Source organism: Haliotis cracherodii, unplaced genomic scaffold, assembly GCF_022045235.1.
Source record: "Haliotis cracherodii isolate W230 unplaced genomic scaffold, xgHalCrac1.p SCAF_10, whole genome shotgun sequence".
NCBI classification, from domain to species: domain Eukaryota; kingdom Metazoa; phylum Mollusca; class Gastropoda; order Lepetellida; family Haliotidae; genus Haliotis; species Haliotis cracherodii.
Window position 1 is genome coordinate 52,293,007 of NW_027266265.1, and position 8,388 is coordinate 52,301,394.

Genomic DNA, 8,388 nt, shown 5'->3' on the forward strand with positions numbered 1-8,388 from the left:
CGGGGGTAGATGATAGGTCAGATAATATAAGTAATGTGTTGAGGGAGGTTCCAGTTTCTGCCCTCAGGCTACCTTTAGGGATTACTTAAGAATGGACTTTCACTTTGGGTGAGTTCATTGAAGAATGAACACAGAGTGTGGTCCAATCTGAATCAACGTCGGGGCTCGACTGGCGCCAGGAATGGTGGCTGCATAGGGTATATTCCCGTGTTGTTTCAGGTGAACAATGAACTTGCCTTTACATGTGTTTGTGACGGGTGCAACCGGTGGTGCAGGATACGCTCGCCTTTTCGCGAACACCTGGTATCATGACTATTCTCGAGTGATTCATAAACATATGCTCATGCTATAGTCGGATACGTACAATCGACTCTGCTTTTTCATTTTGTTGAACTGTGTGATTCAAATTGACACTACGTAAAAACACGAAGAACGCATCGAAGATATCACGTTAGAAATGTTCTTAATCGCGACAGCGATCCACATAACTATGGAGTCGATAGCCAACAATATATGTCTATCCGAGTCCATGCTGAAGAAGTGTGAAACAACATACCTTTTCGATACTTTCGATAATTTGGGAAGGATTAAAACGGAAGGTGCCGGCGGGCTCTACAGTAATGACCGTTACCTTATTGGGCAGCTAATCTTATTGATTTAACAAGGAAATATGTGTGATCAAATATGTGTATAGTATATTTGTATAAAGAGTATAATGTTTTTCTTGCAAAAGTAATTATGTTTGGTTTCTTTTTCAAAACAACATCTAGGTTATCTATATTACTGAAAGACAAATATTTGACAAGTGATTAAATATTGTCTATTGAATAATTGCATTCGAAGAAAATGTTTATTGAATGAAAATTACTGATCAATATCAAATAGACATTTTCACCACAACAATCTTTGAATTTTGGATTCAATGGACCGATTTTAAAATAATAATTGATGTTTGTTTTTTCATTTACCCGTTTTATATTCACAAAATATAGATATTTGAGACCATTCAAACAACAATAGTATCATTGTAAAGGATAGGGTCACCGGACAAATACTATTAATTGACCCTCAGCAATGCTGTCAGATAAGCCAAGCGTCATCGAACTACGTTCTGGAATAGATTTTACACATTGACAATGTAGATATTTCGCTCCTCGGCCAGATTTAAATCAAATCAAACAAATCAGTTTACTAGTTCTACTTAATTTAAAAGGATAGAAAAGAACTACATTTTATATACGTTTACGTTAACTTGTGGCGTGTTCCATGAGACAACATAACTTGACAATTCCTAAATTATCTCCCTTTGTGAACGAAAGTGTCACTTTCAAATTTTGATAAGAATTATTGATCTAGATAGGTTTAAAAGAATTACATCATCTAAATACAAATAGCTTGATATTGTATTTGAGTACTTTGTTTTTTCGTAAAATATATTGGATATGTAAATAACAAAAGAAACTTACATTGTCTCGCTCGTGGGTGCGCTGCTTCCTGAGTAATTTTTGCTTTGAGGTATAATGTTAGTGAGTGAGTTGGGTTTAACGCCGCTTTTAACAGTATTCCAGTTATATCGCGGCGTGTCAGCTAAATGTGGGAGGAAAGCCCGAAGTGATGCAGGTCTCAGACGTTTACCGCTACGGTGAAACCCACGAGTACGGGCATGTTGCTGACAAACCTAGAAACATAATCGGGGCGAACCGGGATTCGAACCCACAATCATAGGTTTCTGGCGTGCCCAAGGGACGCAACTCTGCACAGCGAATCGCGGCGCCTTAGACGACTGGGCCACCCGTGTCCCCGTATAATGTTAGTGATTTCTCTATAAACTTGACATTTGACATAAACATGAAAGCAAGCAGTATTGTGAAACTGACCCAGCATACATCACGTACCATCAGACCTGAACACGCATCTGAAATGCTGAACGCCTGCTCTTCGATCATAGGTCTCGTCATTGTCATTGTCCCTTAATTTCGTCTTTGACTTTGTACGCGATGTGTTTACGTAAAGCTCTGCTCTCTCGCGAGGGAATCATTAGAAGGAAAATAGTGAAGTATCTTCTTTGCACATTATTTCAATTCTAATAACTATAATGTGGTAACACTACACTTATTGATTATAACATTTATAGGGTTTGAAAAATGCCTTTGCATAGCACAGCTTTCTCTCTACACCCCGAAGACCCGGGCTCGATTCCCGACATTGGTACAATGTCTGAAGCCCATTTCTGGTGTCCCCCGCCGTGATATTGCTGGAATATTGCTGGAATATTGCTGGAAGTGGCGTAAAACCATACTCACTCATGTAAATGTATCTGATCTTAAGCTTGAGATATCTTATCTTTGAACGTAAGTTGTTAAGATTTATCGTATCTACGATCGCTTCGAAAATCTAGACTAATGTTTCAGCCCCAGTTATGACGCGCTGTAATTCAGCAATATTTAGCTAAATGGTGTAATTGGCCGCCTCATAAATCTACCTTAACTTATAATCTTAATTTTAATTCCAAGCATATCAAAGTATCCTATGTACATCATGTGTTTACTTTCATCCATTCATACACACACCCGCATTCAACTTTACATAGTCACACTAAGTTACAATCATAATATAATTATACACTCTGAGACTCTGTACACCTGCTCAACCAGGATTCAGAAAATGATTCTCAACTGCTGACAATATATTTGTAATTTACATGCTTATGCAAATATTAAGAAATAGTAAACAATAATTATACTGCGTTTTCATAGATTTTACTAAAGCTTTTGACACTGTTTAGCGGGAGGGGTTATGGAGGAAAATGCAGACTATTGGCATTGAAGGTAGCTTTCCTACGTAAGTTCAAAATATGTATAAAAATATTACATCGTTGATACAGTGTGATGATAAAATGTCTGGGTACTTTCCTTGTAATAAAGGTGTTAGGGAGAAAACTTATCCCCTCTATTATTCTCAATTGTCATAAAGAACGTGGAAACCTTTTTTCTTTCATCTGGGTGTGGAGGAGTTAATCTCAACTATGATGAAGATAAAGACTTACTTGTATGGATCCAATTTATAATTTTGTTGTATGCAGATGCTGTTGTATTAATTGATGAATCACCAGAAGATTTACAGAAAGCCTTGGGCTTTTTTTAATGAATATTGTGAAATGGAAATTACATGTAAATATAAATAAAACAAAACTTGTGATTTTCGGTGGTGGCCCATCGAAAAATTCGAAACAGCTGTTATATCAATATTTGTCACTTAATAGGAACAAGACTATTGCACCAACAAATCCTTGGGTTAGATGGTTCATTCGCAGGACGACGACCCCCCTGTGTCGTATGAAAACAAACTAGCAAAAAGTGAGGTCGTCGTCCTGCGAATATTTTAATCCTCCAATCTAGTTAAACAATGGGTATCGAGTGTTATTTTAACAACTCGAGCAAGTAAAAAAAGTGGAACCTCACTTTTTGCTATTTTGTTTTCATACGACACAGGGGGTCGTCGTCCTGCGAATGAACCATTCCAACAGTGTTAGTCTAGTGATAAACGGTCTCATTCACTCGTCGGTCGCCCTGGTAATCTTCCCATTCGTGATGTACTAATCTACTTTTTGGTCTGACAAAAAGAATATATTATTATTAGGAAACTGAAACCACGTGTATCCATTATACGACCACATCATTAGATCAGCTGTTTGACGTGACGTCATCAACGTCACAACACGCGAGGTCAAATCACGCGCACCTGTCCAGACGACAAAATCACAGCGGCGGGAAATCACCGACCGTCTAATTAGCCTTCACAAATATAATTGAAGATTGTAACGTCATTAAACGAAAAAAAAAATAAAGCGTTTACTCACTGCTGACTTTTCAGAAAACTTATCAAATAAGAGTTGAAGACTTGCAACAGATTATCATATGCTAATCGAGAGTACAGTCAATTGTTTGATAGGCATTACTTAGAAGTTGACGGATGACAAGATAGACACAATTTTACGTTTCGGTATAGATCCTTATACCGTTGTCAAGCAAGACCGAATGAGGGACATAGTGCAGAATATATATAGCAAGTGGAGGATTAACAGTAAAAACAAGGGCATACATAAGGCCACTTCACCAGCTCCAACTCCCTCAACACCCTGCTAAGAGCCAACGGCAGGAACACATCTAAACCCCAAGAGGCTAAAGGTGTAGTTTACAAAATTGACTGCAACTGTGGGCAATCTTACGTAGGTGAAATATCCCGCCCAGTCAACACCAGAATCAAAGAGCATAAAACCTCCACCATCAAATCCGACAGCAAATCAGCCATCTCGGACCATATCATCAACTGTCCCAATCACATCATCAACTGGGACAACGTCCAAATCCTCGCCAACAACCTCCATGACTTCACCAAAAGAAAACTAACAGAAGCAGTCCACATTCGCCGCCACAAGCCATCAATCAACAAAGATCAAGGCTATTTCATCCCATCCGCCTACTATGAACTCATCAACCAATAATCACCTGTTTATTGGCTTCATGCCCCCATTGGCTTCTAGCTATGTGTTTTCTGTCCATCGTGTTGTGATAGCATAGTCCCTTTGTTGTCACACCTACCTATGTTATCCCACTCATGTATGCCCTTGTTGTTACTGTTAATCCTCTACTGTTAATCCTCCACTTGCTATATATATTCTGCACTATGTCCCTCATTGTGTTGGAAATACGAGCTGTCGTCCTATGGTAATATATTCCATTTTCTGAGGAGATTTATAATGTGTATTTGATGATGTATATACATACGTAATTGATTATCAATTATCTTCACAGCATGTACCATGACTCGCGGAAAATACTATTTCAGCAAACCAATCAAAGCGTCATTATCACAGTTTCAATGAAGGAAAAACAAATCGAAATCGAACCTTACAGCACATCGTATCCATAAGCGGTTAACCCTAATGCAAAAAAGGTATTGCTGTAATCATTTTAGAACCCGTAAAGATCCGGGTTAGAATAGGTCTTCAGCAACCCATGCTTGTCGTGAAAGGAAACTATGCTTCTCGTAAGAGGCCTAGGCGACTTACGGGATCGAGTGGTCAGGCTCGCCGACTTGGTTGATGCACGTCATCGTCTCCCAATTGTGTGGATCGATGCTCATGATGTCAAACACTGGATAGTCTGGTCCAGGCTTGATTATTTACAGACCGCCATCATATAGCTGAAATTTTATTGCTGAGTGCGAGAACTCACACATATTTATGTGACTTGAATATCCACATGATCATGACAAATAAAGATAATAAAGAATTCATGGTTACAGTCCGTGTGGTTTTATGCCAGAGAATATGCATTTGTGTGTGTGGCTATGGCTTGAATTCTACCCTTTGAGTTTCTGAGAACTGGTAGAGTTCCGAATCTCGGTCTAGAACACTTTACATGCGTTCTAAAGTGTTACATCGTCAGAACACGTTGAAACGTTCTAAATTGTTTGTATCAACATTCAGGCTATTTTACAGAACACATGGACGCGTTCTAAAAGTGTAACATCCCTGTGTTACATGACCTCCGCTCCCTATTATCCACATCCATTTTCTCCATATTAGCCATACTTACAGCCCTCCATCTAGTATAAACCCTTAAACAAAACAACTTTCTAATTATTTCAGACTCTCAGAAAATAAATCTATAAGTCTACTAAGGGTACCTGGCCAATCCAACACACCTGGTAAGGACATTGCAGACATAGCAGCTAAAATAGCCATAACTCATCTATCCCCATCCATTGATTTTCACATTTCCAAAGCCGAGCTGAAATCTAAAATAAAACCATCCATCAAAATTCAAAGTTTCTGCTGGATTAACCTGGATGTCGACTATGTTTCATAAACCTATCTATAAATATCACTATTATAACAATTCGACCTTTTTGATAAATAAAATCCCGTATTATCAGTGGAAATACAAATCTGAACTATAATTTATTTAAGCAAAAAAGACCTCTAAGTGGTAACTGTACAAACTGCCCCATTCCCGCAGATCAAGATCACATTTTTAACCACTGTCCACTTTATAGCACTTTCCACTCTCAACAATATCACTATCCCATCTCATTATCAGTACACTATTTCCTTGCTCTTCAGTCAATATACAACTCCATTATCAATTTCATTCTTAATGCTAAACGCAGGGACAAAGTCTGATTCAAAATCTTATAATGTAAGCAATCTTTTTCCCATTTAGGATCGGGATCGAAATATCCAGGGCGAACTGTCTTCTACGACATCCGCGCGCGAAATTCCACGAATCCATAACACTAACGTGGGACATTACCCAGCCAAATTGTCAAGGACACAATAACACTGCTCACTGCCATCAATCGCCTCCCTTGCTGGCCACCACGATTCCCCACCCAAGCGATTATACCCTTTTTCTTTCTTTTGTAGGTCCCATATCTAATTACAGCTTATCTGTAATACATTTATAACCCATTATGCTATACCTTTTGTATATATACATCGTTAATACTATATTATGGTAGTAGGACCTGTTTTAGTTGATATTATATTGTCCTATTATAATGTCGCGTTTGAAATTATTAACAGCTCTTCCAAATTCATTAAACCATCTATATCCTCTTTTTTAATATAATAAATAATTATTCATTACATAAAAACGTTATAGACATAGGTGTTATTAGACATGTTTTTCCCATTCACTTATATTTTGGGGGTATGGTGATTTATCTATATTTATATTTTATATTATTCATACTTATCATTCCCCTACGAAGTACACGTCACACCCCCAAATCTAGTCCAGTCCAGGTTCAGCTCCAGTTGTGACACGCCACTTCCTACTAGTATGAGCTGTTTTTTAAAAATGATTTATGTCCAGTTGAGACGCATCACTCAGACGAAGCAGATTATTTTTCCAGACAGAATCATTTTTTTCAATATTATGGTGTAAACTCGGCGCTACTTCATATAATGTGTTGGTCTCCAATGTTTCAGCTCCAGTTGTGACGCACCTTTCGATATGAAAAAATGAGTTGGTCTCTAGTGATGTAGCTGCAGTTGTGACGAACAACTTCATATTATGAGTTGGTCTCTACCTTTTCAGCCCCAGTTGTGACGCGACACTTCCTACTAGTATGAGCTGATGTTTTTATGATTCATATCCAGTTGAGACGCATCACATAGACGAAGCAGATTATTTTTCCAGACAGAATAATTTTTTTTCAATATTATGGTTTAAACTCGGCGCTACTTTAACTCCATATAGTTTCTACAGTAACGGTCACTTTGACCGAATGTAAGCATGTCCTTCTACAACTGGACTACCTAGACGACCAAGGTGCCTGGACATGGGTTTACACATTGCAACTGTCCGTGGTCACGTGGGCTCCATTCTGAGAAAGCCATGCTATGCTGGACTTTCCCTGTGAAGAATGTGGTCAGTAGATATAGGGGTGTATTTTGCTGGTCCGAATGTTCCGAGTAGTAGGGAAAGTATAACCTTCCGCATTCATGGTGAAGTGTAAGAATGAGTTGCGGGTGCTGTCCACACCCAATGATACCCCAGTTACCGTAGAAAGGCAGTTGTAGTGTCAGCTGAGGTCGCCTGGAAGTCTGATCTCTAGAGCACATGTACTGATAGATATTCAAAAGCTCTCAGCTTCAGGTTCAAATGAATAAATACGCTGTAGTCTAGGCGTGCAAAATCCTATTTTAATGAGTTGGTCTTTCAATGTTTCAGATCAGTTTGAGAAGCGCCACTTCCTGGTATAATGAGTTGGTCTCTAATGTTTCAGCCCAGTTGTGACGCACCTTTAGATATGAAAAAATGAGTTGGTCTCTAGTGATGTAGCTTCAGTTGTGACGAACATTTTCATATTATGAGTTGGTCTCTTCCTTTTCAGCTCCAGTTGTGACGCGACACTTCCTACTAGTATGAACTGATATTTTATGATTCATATCCAGTTGAGACGCATCACATAGACGAAGCAGATTATTTTTCCAGACAGAATAATTTTTTCAATATTATGGTTTAAACTCGGCGCTACTTTAACTCCATATAGTTTTTACAGTCACGGTAGCTTTGCCCGAATGTAAGCATGTCCTTCTACAACTGGACTACCTAGACGACCAAGGTGCCTGGACATGGGTTACACATTGCAGCTGTCCGTGGTCACGTGGGCTCCATTCTGAGAAGGCCATGCTATGCATATACGAAGTGACGCGTCACAACCGGAGCTGAAACATATGAGAACAAGTCATTGTATGAAGTGGCGTGTCACAACCGGAACTGAAACTTAAGAGACCAACTCATTTGTTTTGATATTTGATGACTAGCAATAATTAAATACACTTTTGAAATTCAATTCCGATAATGAGTTGAATTC